At 43.9% G+C, this 19,844-nt stretch overlaps 1 protein-coding gene across 8 annotated transcripts in view; it reads right to left on the bottom strand.

Moving 5' to 3' along the window:
- The window catches only part of LRRC8D (leucine rich repeat containing 8 VRAC subunit D), a 123,275-nt gene extending 117,422 nt beyond the window's left edge, over window positions 1-5,853 (bottom strand). For 2 of the 8 annotated variants that reach the window (XM_066268619.1, XM_066268621.1), the window contains exon 1: window positions 3,293-5,853. The gene's annotated coding sequence lies outside the window, so the exon portion shown is untranslated. The other 6 variants (XM_066268618.1, XM_066268612.1, XM_066268613.1 and 3 more) reach the window with 4 other exon arrangements.
- Between the last annotated feature and the right edge of the window lie 13,991 nt (window positions 5,854-19,844).

The raw sequence follows: 19,844 nt of genomic DNA, 5'->3' as shown, positions 1-19,844 counted from the left end.
GATCCTGCCACAATCTCCAAATGCCTTCTTTTCATTAGGATCTGCCTACATCCTAATGTAGAAATCTCCTAGATTGGCTTCCTAACCTCAATGTCCTTCCCTACATGTCAAGAACCATCTCCCTTCAAGGCCTGTTCAGAGACCTCACTTCACTGTGGCCTTTATATTTACTGTCTTGAGCAGGGTTTCTCACCTCTGGAACTACTGACATTTTAGACAGGATAATTCTTTATTGTGGGGCAATAGCCTGGGCACTGCAGAATGTTTAGCAGGATCCCTGGCCTCTACCCACTAGATGTCAGTAGCACCTGCCTCCCAGCCCTGACAAGCACAAATGTCTTCAGACATTGCCAAATGTCTGCTGAAAGGCAAAATCGCCCCCTGTTAAGAACCACTTTTCTCAAGGCAAATGATTAACACCACTGTCTTGTGGTTCAAGTTTTCCACTAACTAGTTTCTCTTTACCTTCCTTCATTAGTCATGCTCTCTGTTCCAGCCAGGCAAACTTATTTACTATTTTTGATCTATGACAGACCTCAAACCTTCTCCTAATTGTGTTGTGTGTCCCCTCCTGCTTCTCCAACACACACTTCTATCTGGCTCCAAACACCACTTCCACTTCAGTATACCTTGACCTTCTAGACAAATGCAATTGTCCCCTTCTGGTGGTGTTCTCATGTGTACCTGACTTACCTGCCATTAGTTCAAGAATCCTCTCCTTCTTTGTTAGGGCATCACTTACTGCTAGTTCTCAATTAGTATGGACTGTTGTTTCTTAGAATGTGAAATAGTAATTCCAATTATACATGAAAAATAAGTGAAATCCCTTACCAAATACAATTTTAAGAACATATGTGATCATGAGTACACAGTTTTGACAAAAACTTTACTTTTTCATAGCCGTTGCCAATTCACCTACAGAACTGCGACTGAACTAAGACTAATTCCTAAAATACAGCTACCAAAACAATTTAGCTACTGAGATATAATGAGCACATCAACATTTTCTAAAATTAATAAAAAAGCTCTACACAATATAAATGTTAAGAAAAAAAGCCAACTTTTGACCAAGTTTTTTTTTTCTTTTGTTTAATTCTGTAAACCTTGGCAGGGAGAAAAAGATACAAATATGGCTCAATACTTTTACTGCTTTACCATGCACTACTCAACGTGGTAATGGGACACACGGAGGGACTGGTCATCTAAGGACAGTTTCCTCTCCAAACTTCTAAGGTATTAAGTTTAAATCAACAAAGTGTACACACACACACACACACTTCAATACTAAGGAGACAAATCTAAGATAAAATGTTCAAATATATAAATAAACCGTGCCAATTCAAGAGTTTCATTTTTTAGCCCAGCTTCATGGACTACCTGATCATTTTACAAGAGGCTTCTAAATAGCCTAGAGACCAAACACTCCAAATCAACTTTGCCAGATTCGTATTTTAACTACCTGATTTTCATCTCAAGATCTTTCCTATCTTGCTCTTGCATTTTTAATGTCAAACACTGGAGAGGTGACAACTCTAACACTTTTCTAACTGATGGTAGGTGTTTAGTCAGTACTTATAAACCGTATAAACAAATGCTCTCTGAAGACCCCATTTACTGGTTATGGTCTGGGATCCTTACCACAAAAAAAAGTCTGTAAGAAACAGAGGTCCCAGCAGCTTTGGTGGGGAAGGTCTGAATCACTGTCATTTTTGGCACTTGGAAGTGCCCTTGGGTTGTTTATGAGGTAAATGGTGATCACCATTACTGCAGACAGGAAGTCCCTACCCGTCCCAGACTCTTTCAATGCCCAGCATAGGACACATAATAGGTGCTCAATAAATGCTGACTAAATGGAATTTTACTATCAAAGCTGCTAAGAGAAGTCAGCTATCTCTTCACTACTGTTTGTATTTATTTTTTATTGATTGATTTGAGATAGAGGAGAGAAAGGAGGGAGAGGGGGAAAGAGAGAGAGAAACATCAATTTGTTGTTCCACTTATGCATTCATTGGTTGATTCTTGTATGCACCCTAACAGAAGACTGAACCTGCAACCTTGTTGAATCCAGAGAACTCTCTAACCAACTGAGAGCTACTGGGCCAGGGACTACTGTTAGCTCTTTCAAAATATGTCCTAATAGCCTTCTTTGCCCAACAAGAAATATTTTCCAAAATCAAGGAGTAAAGGAAGACATCTGCAAAGCTGAAGGAGCCATGCATAAGCCCAAGTGGCTCAAGTTGGCCCCACAGCCGGCTAGGGCTCCCCAATACCTCTTCTTCATCTCTGTTTCCCTTCTAAGTGATCCCTCCCTCTCATCTTTGCATTTTTCCCCGGAAAAGCCTACCTTCCCACCTTCGGCCGTACACACCCCCAACTGTGTACCAGGTGGGACCCCACACCCCACCTTCCCTCTCCAACAGGGACCTACCTCTCCTCCCCTCGACCTGTAGAAGCTTTTCTTCACTGCGGCTGGCTTTTTAAGAAACCAAAACCTTATTTCTTCATCCGTAAGAAATAGCCCGAATAAAGGACCCCAGGAAGAGGAAGGCCCCCTACTGACCCTACAGTAAACGGAGGTGACGGTTCACTAGGCAACCATCCCCCAGTCCTACTCCTTTCCAAGCGACTGGACAGGATTCCTGCAGAAGTCCCGCTCGCAAGTGCCCACGCTTCCAAACAAGCTAGAAGCGGATTATACCGGTACCCAAGCCGGAGATGGCCCGCGGCGGGTTGGGTGCACCTGCACGCCCCCAGTTCCCGCCTCCCGCCTCTGGGGGCGGGGCGCGGCCCTCACCTCCCCGCCCAGACTACGCGGGCAGAGACGGACGCGAGGCGTAGCTGGTAAGTTAAAGACCTCACCTTCTGGGAACCAGGCCAGCAAGGCCAGACACCAAACAGCCGCCTCCAGGAGGAATCAGCGGAGCCGCACCCGGGTCCCCCGCCCTTCGGACAGGACGGAGGGAGGAGAGAGAGAGGAGCGCGCGCGAGGGGGAGCCGAAGGGAGGAGGACGGCCTCTCTTTCCGCGGAGCTCACCGCTCGCGGCCCGGACGCCCGCCACTCCTGTTTCTCAAAGCAGAGCAACCTTCCAGCCAGAGGGCTCAGAGGCGGGAGCCCAGCCCGGCCCCCTTAGCCACACGCCACCCCCTTTTCGTCCCCTCGCTGCGAGTCCACACCAGCCTCCGCTCGGGCCGCGGCGCCGCGGGGTGGGACGCCTGCGTCGCGCCGGCGCGCTCCGGCTCCGGCTCCCACCTGCGCCGCCGGGGCCCCTTCCCCGGAGAGGTGCGCACCAACCTTGGAGGGCAGCCCAGGCAGCTCGGCCGCCGCGCCACGGCTTATGCTGAGGCGGGAGGTGGCGGCATCACCTGCGGCGGGCGGCGGCTGCACCGGGGCGCGGCGGGGCGGCGGAGGCGCGCGGCGCCCTGGACCCTGCTCCCGCGGCCCCGCCCGCGGCGGCCACCTGGAAGCGCGGCGGACGAGCCGGGGCACCACGGGCGGCGGCAGCGGCGGCGACAGGAGCAGCAGCACATGACTCTGTAACGGGGGAATTAGACAAAGCGTAACATGGACTCCGGGTCCGTGCAAGCGCTGCTGCTCCGGGACCAACCGCAGCCGGCGAGCTCCGCGACTGGCTCGGCCGCAGCCAATGGGGCGGGCCCGGGCCTCCATGTGATTGCAAGCGCTGGCCCCTGGTTGCTCTGCCGCGCCAGCCGAGGGTCGGGGCGCTTCCGCAGTCCAGCGGGCGATCTGACCAGAGCTGGTTGTGTGGCGAGTTAGGGGGCCCAGGGTCGGGGATTGGCCGCAGGAGGCTGCTGGACGCCGAGCAGGTGCATGGGGCGGGGAAGAGCGGCGGCCGTGATCATTGTCGCCGAAATACTGTCAACGCCTACCTGGGCAGGACGAGGTGCCAGACAGCCGCTGTCGTCGGGAGTAGGGGGAAAAGGGGAGCGAGAAAACGTCAGGAAACCTTCGCCATTCGTTGACTAAAACTCTAATATTATGACTTGGGGAGAAATGCAATGAAATAGGGGGGAATTTGCATAAAAGCATGTAAGCGGCTTCCAACCCCTAAGGAGAAACTGCTTACCTTGGATTTCAGGTGCAAATAACTATTTTGGCACGAATCGCTTCCCAGCCTCATTTGTTGTCTCTGCTATTAAAGCTATACTGGAGAGTCAGTTCTTCTCATCTAAGTCTACTCTTTTTACCCATTTCGTTTTGCCAAAAATGTCTTGTATCTGAAGCAGGGAGGGGAAGGTTTTACCTCTGCTAAGAGGTATTTTCCAACCTGATTTCCCTCTTGGTTTTGTTTTAAGATCAAAGTACGAATATTTTCAGTCTTTTTCATGGGTGGGGAAGAGGAGCAGGGGTCAATCAAGTCAGGAGGGACGTTTGGAATTGTTGGGTTTTAACAAGACAGATGTTCTATCCAGTGCGTTCATATCTCCTTTTATCTAATTCCACCCATTTCTGAGAACTATGGGAAGTCTCACCTCTCTTACACCACAGTCTCTTCACGTCAGTGAATGTTCAATCAACATTTACTCAACACCTAAAATGTTCTCTAGAAAGCATGCTGTGCAGAATGTTAACAGGTCCTCAGGAAGCTGTGGGTTCAGATACAGTGAGGCATTGAAGAAAGAGGTGTTCTAGGGTTTCAGGAAAGACTTTCAGAGAGAAGAGGCTGATAGAACGGACCTGTGGATTGTGAATGCTTGCTTTCAGGCACCGGAAGTAAAGAAGAAAAGTCCTGACAGGGAGAAGTATGAACAGAAAGGTCCACAGCACATTGGAAGGACTGTCATAAACTAGTTTCCATATGACATTAGATTTTGAACACTCCTGACTGCTTGCTTTCTCACTTTACTTGCCCTGTTCCTCTTGCCAGCAGCCTCTCCTCTTGCACACACCCAGGAGCCCTGTGGCAAGTGATCTAATCACAGTACCAGATTTGCTGAACTATGAGGTCAGAGCAGTTTTCAAACTATCATCTAGGGGTGTGATATTTTGATTCAAAACATCTCACTATTATAATTAACTTGGAATGTTTTGCTGTCTGTAAAAACACTGTGTTCCATGTTTTGATCTTCCATGGGCTTTAAACTATGGTTCTAGATTTGAGAGAAATGTATTAGCAAGATTGGTATAAATTGAGAAAAGAAAAAGTAATATCCAGGAAATCATCAATTGTAGAGAAATGGGTGTTCCTATACATTGTGAATGTGAGTGCAATTGGATAAATTCCTTTGGAGAAGAGTTTGGAAGTTTTTGATAAAATAAATATGTGTGTTCTTTGACCAGGTAATTCTGCACCTTGGAATTTACACTTTGAACATATTTATGCCAAATTTATATATTTCAGAAGTAAACCTTTGTATAAAAATATATATATATGTACAGGCCCTGGCCGGTTGGCTCAGCAGTAGAGTGTCAATGTGGTGTGTGGATGTCCAGGGTTTGATTCCTGATTTGGGCACACAGGAGAAACGCCCGTCCTCTTCTCCACCCCCCCTCTTCTCCTCCCCTCCTGCAGTCGTGGCTCAATTGGAGCAAGTTGGTCCCCTGGCGCTGAGGATGGCTTCATGGCCTCTGCCTCAGGCACTAAAAAATGGCTCCGGTTGCAATGGAGCAAAGCCTCAGATGGGCAGAGCATTGCCCCCTAGTGGGCTTTCTGGGTGGATTCTGGTCAGAGTGTATGCAGGAATCTGTCTCTGCCTCCCCTCCTCTCACTAATTAAAAAATACATATGTGTGCACAGGTATGTTTATTGCAGCATTGTTTATAAGTGGAAACATATAACCGTGTAAAAGTCTACTAAAATCTCCACTGAGAAATTAGTTAAGAAAATTTTGCTAGATCTGTACAAGAAAACTTTAAGAAGCTATTAATAAAAATAAGATAGTTCTATTTGTACCAACATAGAAGAATGTCTAAAATCTGTAAGTGAAAAAAGCAAGTTGCAGAACAAGCCGAATTGCATGATCTCATTTTTATTTGTATTTCTTGTCTTTATATGCATGTTATTAAATGTATGCTTAGAAGAAATCTGGATGCATACATAACAAGCAGTTAACAATGGTTATTTCTGGATATGGGATTACCACATCCTGGCTGTCACTTTCTGTTGCAAAATTCTGTATGTTTGAATTGTTCTTATGTTGAGCATGTATTACTTTGATAATAAGAAAACTAATAAAAAAATTTTTTTTTTCTGAAGTGAGAAGCAGGGAGGCAGAGACTCCTGCATGCACCCAACCAGGATCTACCCAGCATGCCCACTAGGGGGCGATGCTCTGCCCATCTGGGGCATTGCTTCATTGTGGCTGGAACCATTCTATCACCTGAGGTAGAGGCTATGGAGCCATCCTCAGCGCCTGGGCCAAGTTTGCTCCAATGGAGCCTTGGCTGCAAGAGGGGAAGAGAGAGACAGAGAGAAAGGAGAGGGAGAAGGGTGGAGAAGCAGATGGGCGCCTCTGTATGCCCATCCTGTATGTCCACCAGGACTTCCACATGCCAGGCCGACGCTCTACAACTGAGCCAACCAGCCAGGGCCTAAAAAGATTTTTAAAGATAAATTTGGTAAGAGCTCTCCCAATGACAAATAATGAAAGCTCACTCTGATGGTCTAAATCAGGGGTCTCAAACTCGCGGCCTGCCGAACAATTTTGTGTGGCCCGCAGACTAGTCCACGAAGTTCAAAATATTTTGGATAAAATTAAGTAAGCCTAGGGGCCTTCTTGTATTTTTCATTTCTCTAGCATCCTAGCTAGATATTAGCTTAGTTAACAGCAGTTGTGATGCGAACTACAGTTTCTGGTCGTTTTGTGACTGAGTAAACTGCATGTACGATTGTGCTTGTTGTACTGATTTTTTTTTGTTTTCAACTGCAGTGAGAAAAGTGTTGCGTAACAGTTGCCTTTTGTAGACCTAGTGCAGCCCGCCGAACAGCTGTGATCTTGCTCTGTGGCCCACATGCTGAGTTGAGTTTGAGACCCCTGGTCTAAATTGTAAAAAGCTATCAGCTTCTACTGTTCCCCAAGGAAAACAAATGGGAAGGAGGCAGCAGCAAAGGACAAAACTGATTTGACACTGGGTTCAAAGTTAAATATGATAGAAAAGGGTTCTGAAGCTACGCTGGACATATCTATAGACATGAGGTGGCAGAAACACAAAAAGGTGTCAAGGAAGTTCTATTCAGAACCTTACAGAGTACTTCCTGACCATGCTGAATTGTTTTACACTCAGGAATGGCAACTGTTCCAGCACATGGGAAATCTATATCACTAATAATAAAATAGCCACAGTGCTTATGAGAGGCCCGGCACTTCTCTAAGTACTCTACATACATTCACATTTAGACCTCATAACAACCATATGAGATGTATACTATCACTAGCCTCATTTTTTAGACAGGAAATGAAGGCCTGGAAAGATTATATAAATAGCTGAAGATTACTCAGCCTTTAAGTGGCAGAGTTAGACTTTTAAGTCAGGTATCCTAACTAGACATCCAAGCACTTACAATACTGTCTAAAAGGACCTGTGGTGGCACAGTGGATAAAGTGTAGACCTGGAACACTGAGGTCACTGATTCAAAATGCCGGGCTTGCCTGGTCAAGGCATGTATGGGAGTTGATGCTTCCTGCTCCTCCCCCTTTTTTTTTTCTCTCTCTCTCTCTCTCCCTCTGTCTCTCTCTATCCCTCTCCCCCCCCTCCCTCTCTCCCCTCTATAAAATAAATTTCTTTTTTGTATTTTTCTGAAGTGAGAAGTGGGGAAGCAGAGAGACAGACTCCTGCATGCACCTAACTGAGATCCACCTGTCATGCCCACCAGGGGGCAATGCTCAGCCCATTTGGGGTGTTGCTCTGTTGCAACCGGAGCCATTTTAATGCCTGAGGCGGAGGCCATGGAGCCATCCTCAGAGCCTGGGCAGACTTTGCTCCAATGGAGCCTTGGCTGCGGGAGGGGAAGAGAGAGAGAAAGGTGAGGGGGAGGGGTGGAGAAGCTGATGAGCACTTCTCCTGTGTGCCCTGGCCAGGAATCAAACCCTGGACATCCACACGCCGGGCCAACACTCTACCACTGAGCCAATTGGCCAGGACCTGAAATGAATTTAAAAAAATAAAAATAGGCCCTGGCCGGTTGGCTCAGCGGTAGAGTGTCGGCCTGGCGTGCGGGAGTCCCAGGTTTGATTCCCGGCCAGGGCACACAGAAGCACCCATCTGCTTCTCCACCCCTCCCCCTCTCCTTCTTCTCTGTCTCTCTCTTCCCCTCCTGCAGCCGAGGCTCCATTGGAGCAAAGATTGCCCGGGCACTGAGGATGGCTCTGTGGCCTCTGCCTCAGGCCCTAGAATGGCTCTGGATGCAACAGAGCGACGCCCCAGAGGGGCAGAGCATCGCCCCCTGGTGGGCATGCCAGGTGGATCCTGGTCGAGCACATGCGGGAGTCTGTCTGACTGCCTTCCTGTTTCCAGCTTCGGAAAAATGAAAAAAAAAAAAAAAAAAAAAAAAAGAACCAGGTAAGATAAAAATCATATGCACATCTCTTTTTAAAAAAAAAAAAAAAAATATATATATATATATATATATATATATATAATTCTTAGTTGATTGGTGCTATCTAAAGTATTCCATGTGGCCTACCCTAAGGCCCTCAATGATACATATTGAATGAATGAATGACTTTATTAGAGAAGAATCTGAGCTCCTTAGAGGAGTGATTTTTGTCATCACCTAATAGAATGTCCAATATGTGATAAGCAATATTAATTTCAATAATCAGTCAACATGTTGAAAATTGTAAAAAAAAATCAAGCTTTGTAAATTGACCCCAAATACATTGGCATAGTTTACCAATAATATGTTGAGTTTCTTGTGAAGACTAGCCCTGTGGGGACAGGGCTAGATATGGACATACCTGCATAACCATATGTAAGTGTAGAATATATACTGCTCACAAAAATTAGGGGATATTTTATAGCTTTATACTCATTTTGAAATATCCTCTAATTGTGCTCACAAAACTTAGGGGGTACTTTATCGCTTCATATCCATTTTGAAATATCCCCTAATTTTTGTGAGCAGTATATTTGTTTGGAAAGTGGCAGTAATGCTGAAGAGATGGAGAAATTTATATTATTTGAGCCTCTCTTTCTCTCACCTCTACTGGTTTCTATAATGGGGATAATAATATATATCTACAGTTATTGGGAGACCAAGGATTAAATGACATGGAAATGACTTAACCAAGTGCCTAGAACATAGGTATTACACAGTAAATGTTACCTATTATAAGTGTGTCCACTTATAACTGTGACCTGACTTCTTGATGTATTATGACCATATATACCACAGCTAACATAATGTACAATGGCTGGGAGCTCATATACATAAAATGCTTTGAAATTATAATGTAGGGGCTCAGCCTAAGCAAATAGTAAAAGTAGTCTTCTGCCTTCCCTTCCATGACCGTACACTCATTTCCTTCAGGCAAGCTCATCCGTCACATGAGCTTTAAATTCTCTGTGTCAACAACTCATTATTTATATCTCCAGCATAGTTCTCTCTCCTGAACTCCAATTTGTTTCTAACAGCTTACTTGGTTTCCCACTTAGACATCTAATAGATTTCTCAAACTTAGCAAGCTCTACACCAAATTCCTGATTTCTTCTGCTGCACTACCACTTGCCTCTTCATTCTATTTCTTTAAATGCGTTAAAACCAGTAGTGGGATTCAAATAATTTCACAACCGGCTCTCTTTCCTAATGACCATTTTAAGTATAAAAAAAATTTTTAAGTAGTATTTCACCAAAGGTCTAATGAGTTTTAAGAAATAAAGAAATAAATATTACAAGCATAATTCCATCATATTTTTTTCACCTATGGATGGAATGAACATGACTACAGGTGCTAAGAATACGCTGTTGCGCAGGTGAATGTTAAAAAATAGTAAGGAATGTTAATTTGTGATTTCCACATTGGTTCTCTCCAATCAGAGAGAACCCTGATTACAAGTGCCATTTTAACAACAGGTTCACCAAATTCAACAAAAAATTAGATAATGGTTTTGCCAAACCAGTGCGAACTGGCTGTATCCCACCACTGGTTAAAAACATTTTACTTCTTGCCTGACCTGTGGTGGTGCAGTGGATAAAGTGTTGACCTGGAAATGCTGAGGTTGCCGGTTCAAAACCCTGGGCTTGCCTGGTCAAGGCACATATGGGAGTTGATGCTTCCAGCTCCTCCCCACCTTCTCTCTCTGTCTCTCCTCTCTCTCTGTCTCTCTCCATTTCTCTCTCCTCTCTAAAAATGAATAAATAAATTTTAAAAAAAAGATTTATTCTAAAAAAAAACAAAAACCATTTTACTTCTTAGACTTAAACTCTCATCCTTAGAGGTAGGAAGCAGATTCTCTCCCTTCACAGCTGAGGAAATTGAAATGCTGGTGACACTATGAAGAATGAGCAGCTGGAGGGAGGAGAACAGAGGGGAGGAAATGAAACTGGGGGAAGTGTGTGGGGTAACTCTTCATGAGTACTGAAGTATCAAGGTCCAAAGAGGAAGGGAAATTGCTAGACTGCTATAGTTGGAACTAATATGATGAAATTGAAATAAACAAAAAAGACTAGGAGCACATGTTTTGATTAATTACAGTGAGAACAAAGAAGTGTACCTATACCTCCTACAGTGGATTCATAGAGTGAAACAATCAGGGTGGCCTCCCCAAGTAAGCCAGTGCTTCTTAAGTGATAGTCTGGAACTCAGTGTTTCCTTCACTTGGGACATTTATTCTAAAAGTAGAAAGAAATCATATTTAATCTGGTCAGGCGGTGGCGCAGTGGATGGAGTGTTGGCCTGGGATGCTGAGGATCGAGGTTCAAAACCCTGAGGTCGCTGGCTTGAGCATGAGATCATAAACATGACTTCATGGTCGCTGGCTTGAGCAAGGGGTCACTGGCTCAGCTGGAACCCCGTTGTCAAGGCACATATGGCACATATGAGAAGCAATCAATGAACAACTAAGGTGCTGCAACTATGAGTGATGCTTCTCATCTCTCTCCTTTCCTGCCTGTCTGTCTGTCTCTCTCTCTTTTGCTATAAAAAAAAAATCATATTTAGCCACTTGAAGATCTGTACCCATATCTTCTGCCTCCCTTCCTGCTGCTACTAGGGATGAGCTATCCATGCTTTTATGGAAAGCCAGACTTTTCCCTTTTGCACCAATCTCATCCAATTTCAAATGATAACTCTAGCAATTGTCTCCAGTATATCATTGATTTTTGACTTTTTACTGGATGGTTGCCATCACTATTTTTTTAAAAAATGCTATTTCTCCCATCTTAAGAAATAAAGTGCTCTTAACGTTGCTTCCCTATTCCACTTCTCTACTCTCCTTTGCATCTAAACATCTCAAAATTGTCACCGTCTCCAATTCCTTTCTTCCCATTTTTTGTTCAGCTCACTCTAATCAGGGCTTTATTACCAAACGCGTTATTGAAACTGACCTTGCTGAGGTAACTGACAACTTCCATTTTGCTAAATACAGTGATCAATTCTTGGTGTTTATTAAATGACCTCTCAGCCGCATTGGACACCATTGACTACTTTCTCCTCTTTGATAAACTGCCTTCTCTTGCCTTCCAAGACACTGCACTCACTCCCTTCAAGGAGTTCATCCCGTCACAGAGCTTTGATTTTCCTCTCCGTGCAACAACTCTACATTTCCTATCACCAGGGTACTTCTCTCTCCTGAGATCCAGTGTGCACTTTAACAGCTTACTTGCTTTCCCTTCTTAGACATCTGATAGATATCTCAAACTTAACAATTCCAAAACCAAACTACTTTCCAAAAAAACCTGAGGTCCCTCCTCTGTAAATGGTGACCCATCCTTCCAAATGCTTGGACTAAATGCCTTGACTCCTCTTTCTCTCACAATCTACTATAAAACAGTCAGGAAATCCCGTTGGCTCCACCTTCTAAATATCCACCTCCATTGTTACACTTTGATTCCATCCATCATCTATCTCCTGGATTAAATCATTTGCCACCTAACTAGTCTGTGTGCTTCCACTCCTGCTGCACTGCTCCCCACAGTCTATTCTGACCAGCAGCCAAAGCGATTCTTTTAGCATGTAAATCTAATGAACTCATTCCTACCCCAAACCCTGTGATGGCCCATCTACTTAGAGGAAAGCTAGTGTTCTTACAATGGTTTGCAAGGTCCTTATGTGATTTACATTCCCCTCCCCCATAAATGTCACTTACTCAGGGAAGCATACCCTGACAGCTACACTAAAACTGAAAGTCCCTGCCTACTCCTATTCTTCTTACCTTGCTTTATTATTTTCCTCTGAGCACTCATCACTTTTTTTTTTAAGTGAGACTGACTCCCTTATGTGCCCCAACTATGTTCCACTTGGCAACTCCATCTAGGGCTCATGCTCAAGTACTGAGCTATTTATAGCACCTGAGGCTGACATGCTGGACCAATAAGGCTGTCTTCAGCAACCAGGGCCAATGCTCAAACCAATTGAGCCACTGGCCAGGGCCTTTTTACTTATTAACTATATATTTTTGTTTAATATCTATTTCTCCCTGCTAGAATAGAAGTCCTTTATTTTTTAAAAGATTTTTATTTATTTTTAGAGAGAGGAGAGAGAAAGAAAAGGGGGAGGAGTGGGGAGCATCAACTCATGGTTGCTTCTCTTATGTACCTTCACCAGGCAAGCCTGGAGTTTCGAACCAGCAACTTCAGCATTCCAGGTTGACACTTTATCCACTGTGCCACCACAAATCAAGCATAAATTCTTTAAAGACAAAAGGTTTTATCTGCCTTGCTCATTGATGTATCCCAGGTATTTAGAATAGTGTCTGGCACATAATAGACATTCAATAATTATGTTCTGATGAATGAATGAATATATTCCAGGTGACTAATAAATATAAACTCAAGAAAAGATTTCCCAGAAAGATTTTTTTCATATCATGCTGTTCTCTAAGTATTTATTAATTGAGAAAAGCCATTCATATTCAGAGTCTCCAAATCTAGACCTTTTACTAATACAGCACCTATAATTTATGTGGCAAAATAAGAAACTTGGTAGAAAATACAACCTTTTTGCTAGACCCCTTACAACAAGAAAAGGGAAAACAATATTATATGAGTTAACAAAGTTGAAAATATCATAATTCCAAAGTCCTAAATTTTATTCTCATTAAGGAAAATATTTAAACAAAGTAACGTGATAATGAAAAGAAGTTAGAGCAGATTAAACATTCACTTCTCATAACATACTACTTGGAAACTGTCGAATTGTAAGGTTGTGATGTATTTTAAGCTGACTAAAAGAAAAGGCTTAAGTGAAATAAAAACCCATAGATGTGACATAAAATAGCAAGTGGGAATTTTAATTATAGTTTTTCAAACGTGAAGTTGAAATGACAAAAAAAAAAAAATCCTGAGAATAAACATTATAAAAAGAAATTAGGCAATACTTGAAAACATTACAAAACAAAACCAGCCCCCAACACAAACTGATCTGTATGGTCATTTGAAAAGAGGAAGGAAGAGGAATCACTATTTCCAAATGGTGAGTTGACCATTAAAAAGTCCCCAGGGAGCTCACTGGGTTAGGATGTCTCCTCAGAGGCTTGTCTGTGGGAAGAGATGAGCACAGCCAGAAACGTTGACTGTCCAGATGAGGCTGAGCAGGGTTTGATCTGGGGACAGGAGCGCAGAGGTCAGGAAGAGAGAAGCCAGCCTGTGGGGCTTTCTTTTTATAATTGTTATTATTATTAATTTTAATGGGGTGACATTGATAAATCAGGGTACATATGATCAGAGAAAACATTTCCAGGTTATTTTGACATTTAATTATGTTGCATACCCATCACCCAAAGTCAAATTGTCTCCTGTCACCTTCTAACTGGTTTGTGCCCCTCCCCTCCTCCCACCCCCCATAACTACTACCCTCTTGTCCATGTCTCTGAGCCTCATTTTTATGTCCCACCTATGTCTTGAATCATATAGTTCTTAGTTTTTTTCTGATTTATTTATTTCGCTCAGTATACTGTTATCAAGGTCCATTCATGTTGTTGTAAATGATGTGATGTCATCATTTCTTACGGCTGAGTAGTATTCCATAGTATATACGTACCAAAGCTTTTTAATCCACTCAACTGACAGACACTTGGGTTAACCCCTTATCAGACATATTGTCGAATATGTTTTCCCATTGTGTATTTTGTCTTTTTATTCTGTTCTTGTTGTCTTTAGCTGTGCACAAGCTTTTTAGTTTGATATAGTCCCATTTGTTTATCCTGTCTTTTATTTCACTTGCCAGTGGAGATAAATCGGCAAATATATTGCTGCGAGAGATGTCAGAGAGCTTACTGCCTATGTTTTCTTCTAAGATGCTTATGGTTTCGTGGCTTACATTTAAGTCTTTTATCTATTTTGAGTTTATTTTTGTGAATGGTGTAAGTTAGTGGTCTAGTTTCATTTTTTTACAGGTAGATGTCCAATTTTCTGGGGCTTTCTTACTCATGGTGACATTACAGCATTCTGGATTTGAAAGATAATTGTGTCTAAGCACTACCTCTGACTTCACACTCCAGCTCTTCAAAACAGCACAGCACCGTGACTGAAAGATTGTAATCATGGAGCTGCATGTCAGTGTTGCAGCATTGTCTTTTTTTTTTCTTTTTAATGAGAGAGAGAGACCAAGAGACAGGAAGGGAGAGAGATGAAAAGCATCAACTCATAGTTGCAGCACCTTAGTTGTTCATTGATTGCTTTCTCATATGTGCCTTGACCAGGGGGCTCTAGCTGAGCCAGTAACCCCTTGCTCAAGCCAGCAACCTTGGGCTCAAGCCAGTGAACATGAGATCATGTCTATGATCCCACGCTCAAGCTGGTGAACCCATGCTCAAGCCAGCGACCTCGGAGTCTCGAACCTCAGTCCTCAACATCCCAGGCCAACACTCTATCCGCTGCACCACTGCCTGGTTAGGCAAGTCAGCATTGTCTTAATGTGAGCTGCTTCTTGAACAAGACAGATGTATAAGAGAAGGCGGCAGTCCCATTTCCCATTGCTGATATTCTGTAAGTCAGTGTCCTTGTTCAGTCCAGGCAGAGAACCTGAGCCAAAGGGCAGCTATGACCATGAGTTCAAATCTGAATCTAAATCTGAATACATGAGACTAGGTGACCAGGTACATTCCCTTCCTGAGATTCGATGATATCACCTCAAAGTTTATCTCCAGCATACCACCAGATAGTTGCTCTTGCCACCTGCCTCATTAATGTTTGCCTCATCTCCTAAAATCCCTTCTCTTTTTTCTCTTGCTAGGTGAATAAGAGTTTTGTAAGCTAACTATTGGGTTGGGGAATAAGTTCATAGCGTTTTTATATTTTCTTTTATTTTACAACGATTTGTTTGCTGTTTGGCAAAGGGTAAGTATTCATTCGATAGAACTCTTTCTGCTCTACAAAACTATGTTAATTGTATTTTTGAGTTATTTAATTTTTTATTAGTTTTGAGGCTTAGAAATGGAATACCCAGGAGGCAAAAATCAACATTTTCGACACCTGCTCTTCTTTGCTTTTCATTGAGGTCAAAAAGCTGCCGAGCCTGACCAGGTGGTGGCGCAGTGGATAGAGCATCGGACTGGGATGCGGAAGGACCCAGGTTCGAGACCCGAGGTCGCCAGCTTGAACGCGGGCTCATCTGGCTTGAGCAAAAAAAGCTCACCAGCTTGGACCCAAGGTCGCTGGCTCCAGCAAGGGGTTACTCAGTCTGCTGAAGGCCCGCGGTCAAGGCACATGTGAGAAAGCAATCAATGAACAACTAAGAAGTCGCAACGCGCAACGAAAAACTAATAATTGATGCTTCTCATCTCTCTCCATTTCCTGTCTGTCTGTCCCTGTCTATCTCTGCCTCTGTAAAAAAAAAAAAAAAAAAAAAAAAAAGCTGCCGAAGCAGCCCGGGACATTTGCGACGTGTATGGAGAAGGTGTCATAGGCGAGTCTACAGCACGGAAATGGTTTGCAAAGTTCAAAAATGGCGACTTTGACATCGATGACACGTGCCGCAGCGGAAGGCCTTCTGAATTCGATGAAGAACTGGGAAATGCTCGAAAAGAATGCCACGGTCAGCAAGGAGCTCTACATTGCCCAGCTACACCGCGTGAATGAGGCTATTCGACTGAAAAGACCTGATAGACATGGTCAAACCATACTCCTTCACGACAACGCCAGGCCCCATGTTGCACAAGTTGTCAAAGCCGCACTCCAAGAGCTCGAATGGGAGGTACTTCAGCATCTGCGGTATTTTCTGGACCTTGCACTGACCGATTACCATCTTTTCCGCTCCCTGTCAAACCTCCTTTAATCTATAGACAGACAGCAAATATTTACTAACCTTAGATAACAAAGAGGTCCTTAAAAACGGGCTCAACAACTTCTTTGACACCAGACCAGGCGATTTTTGGCAGAACGGAATCAACAAATTGGTCGAGAGGTGGGAAGAGGTTGTAAAAAGCAACGGCGAATATATAATTGATTAACTTATTGATATAATTATTGGTTTTTGTTTAAATAAAAGTCTTCGGTAAAAACGCTACGAACTTATTCCCCAACCCAATATGTTCATCTCCCTTCTCATTTGTGAGATACCCAGGTGACCGCCTGTAGACCCCAAACCTACATGACAGCTGTAGACCCCAGACTTGCAGAGGGTTTTCTAAAAAAATTTTTTTAATTAACTGCCTATATTTAATAATCAGCAAATGCACATAAGTATTCAGATTTCCAGCACTTTTACCAATCAGAGCATCTGGCAAACATGGAGTAATTGCCATATAGCGAAATCCTGCTGGGGCTGAGTAGCTGCGCCCCTTCCAGCTGGGTCTCACTCTGCAGCTCACAGGGCCTCGGCCACTCCCTGCTGTCCCTGTCAAAGTATAGAATTATATGCCATTATCATGGCTTTTCAGCATTTGCCATATTCCTCCTTTAATCTATAGACAGACAGCAAATATTTACTTATGGTGTTTCCACTATAAAGACTGCTGTCTTAGGGACAAATGCTGATGAACTATTTCAGCAGTTCCTCCTTCTTCAAAGACTTGTATGTCAACATAGAGCTCCATGTTTCATAGGACATACTCAAGCTCACTCCATGCTCCCTGGAGCTTTAGCACAAGGGAATTCCCTTTTTTTTTTCTTTTCTTTTTTTTTCCGTGTATTTTTTCATTTATTTATTTATTTTTTGTATTTTTCTGAAGATGGAAATGGGGAGGCAGTCAGACAGACTCCCCCATGCACCTGACCGGGATCCACCTGGCACGCCTACCAGGGGGGAATGCTCTGCCCATCTGGGTGTGGCTCTGTTGCAACCAGAGCCATTCTAGCACCTGATGGAGAGGCCACAGACCCATTCTCAGTGCCCGGCAATCTTTGCTCCAATGGAGCCTCGGCTGCAGGAGGGGAAGAGAGAGACAGAGAAGAAGGAGAGGGGGAGGGGTGGAGAAGTAGATGGGCGCTTCTTCTGTGTGCTCTGACTGGGAATCAAACCCGGGAATCCTGCACACCAGGCCAATGCTCTACCACAGAGCCAACCGGCCAGGGCCTAGGAATGCCTTTGTTGATCAAGCTACCCAAAAGAAAATTATTTGGAGCAACCATGACAGACCGAGCAATTCAGTCTCATACTATTCATCACCAGAATGCTGCAGCCCGGTGTAAACAGTTTCAACTTTCTAGGGAAGCAGCACAGCAGATTGGGAAATCCTGTCCAAGGGGTCCTATACTGCCCCTTAATTTGGAGTTAACCCTCAAGGACCCCTACCAGGACAACTTTGGCAAATGGATGTTACTCATATACCTTCATTTGGCAAACAGTCGTATGTCCACATTACAGTGGATACATATTCCGGATTTATAGTAACCTCTGTCAGAACAGGAGAGGCTGCTAAGCATGTTATAGCTCATTGTCTGTATGCATTGTTCTATTATTGGATTTCCTAAGCTGGCTAAACTGAAAATGCTCCTGCATATGGAGCAAAAGCATTTACTGTATTTTGTCATGCTTACAATCTTTAAAATTAAGGTATTATTAAAGTGTACCCAGCAAATATTTTAAGGTCAATTAAAAAAAATTTTTTAAAGGGGGTAGTCATATCCTGGAACTCCTACGGGTCTACCATATCATGCTTTGTACTTGAAAAAAAAATTTACATTTCTTTTTAATGCTGATGAACAGGAGACACCAAATCTTTTTCGCCTGCAAACTACTACCTTCTTTATTAGATCCAGCTAATGACACTGTTTTGTCTTTTTCCAAATAGCTCCAGATATATGGAAAAGATTTATATAGGTGGATGGGGATCCTCAAACCCCTCAGCGAGATCTTCTGAGCATGGCTTTTAAGATACCTAGAGGCAGAAAAGCCCAACAGAGATCAGGGGAACTACCAGCTTTTAGGATACACCCTTAAAGGCTCCAATGCCCCAAAGGGGTCTCATAGGATGCCACCTGGGTCCTGCTTCAATAGTGGAAAGGAAGGTCATTGAGCTAAAGCCTGCCAGACTTACATGCCTCTACTGTGAGGAAACAGGGACACTGGAAGGTAGGCTTTCCCCTCACTCCTCTAAGGGAGGGTTCAGTCTCTTCCAGCCCTGCTCCAGCCACCTATGACCTAACCTTGCCCAGAATGCTGGAGTTTGCCACTGAAGGCTGAAGGTGCCCAGGGCTGTCGGCCCCATCTACGACACTGTGGACGAGCCTAGGGTATTTCTTCAAGAAGCAGGTAAACTGATCTCATTTGCACAAGGGCCACTTAACTATGTTTTGCCTGAATAGTCAGGTTTTTTATTCTTCCCTCACAAATCTCTGTTGTGGGTGTTGATAGTCCTATTTTCTGCTGCTTTAATATATAGTGTTTCCTTTATCCCTCCTACCTCAATGCCCCACTCATATTTCAGGCTGGGACCTACTCCTAATGTAGAGCACTCTTTCCCCCTTTTGCCAACTTCTATTATGAATCTACCTTTGCCACTCAGCTTAGTGTATCCCAAGGTTCTCTTTACCAAGCCACAGTCACAGAGCTCCAGGGAAAAGCAACCTGGTCTCAACTCTCCAGGCAGAGGAGAACAGAAGCTCCATATCCACACATGCTGCAGATGGCTTTTCCAGTCTACCTGAATCATTACCAGCTAGAAGCAGCGGTCATTGGGACTTGGACATGAGCTGCAAAGTATAGAATGGTGACAACAATTCCAGTGCCATGTGGACTTTTCCTGGATGTGGACTTTTCCTGGACTCCTCCCTGTGATAGCTCCTAACAGACTGAACTGTGGTTGGGTTGCATTTTTTCAGGGATGTGGCATGGTGATGGGGCTAACTTGGACTTGGTGAACATATTAAGGACACTACTCTTTTATGGATTCTTGCTGTATTGGCCAAAAGTTTGCTTAAAGGCTTTAATCACTGTAAAAAAATAGAAGGTTGGATAAAGAAGATGAGGCACATATACACCATGGTATACTATTCAGCTAGAAGAAATGATGACATCAGGTCACTTACAGCAAAATGGTGGAATCTTGATAACATTATACGGAGTGAAATAAGTAAATCAGAAAGGAACAAGAACTGCAGGATTTCATACATTGGTGGGACATAAAAACGAGACTAGGAGACATGGACAAGAGTGTGGTGGTTATGGGGGATGGGGGGAGGGAAGGAGGGTGAGGGAGTGGGGGAGGGGGAGGGGTACAAAGAAGACTAGATGGAGGGTGAAGGAGGACAATCTCTCTTTGGGTGATGGGTATGCAACAGAACTGG

The sequence above is a fragment of the Saccopteryx bilineata genome, chromosome 3, assembly GCF_036850765.1.
Source record: "Saccopteryx bilineata isolate mSacBil1 chromosome 3, mSacBil1_pri_phased_curated, whole genome shotgun sequence".
In the NCBI taxonomy this organism is placed as follows: Eukaryota; Metazoa; Chordata; class Mammalia; order Chiroptera; family Emballonuridae; genus Saccopteryx; species Saccopteryx bilineata.
Note: the sequence above shows the minus strand (reverse complement) of the source record. Positions and strands in the feature narration are given on the sequence as shown.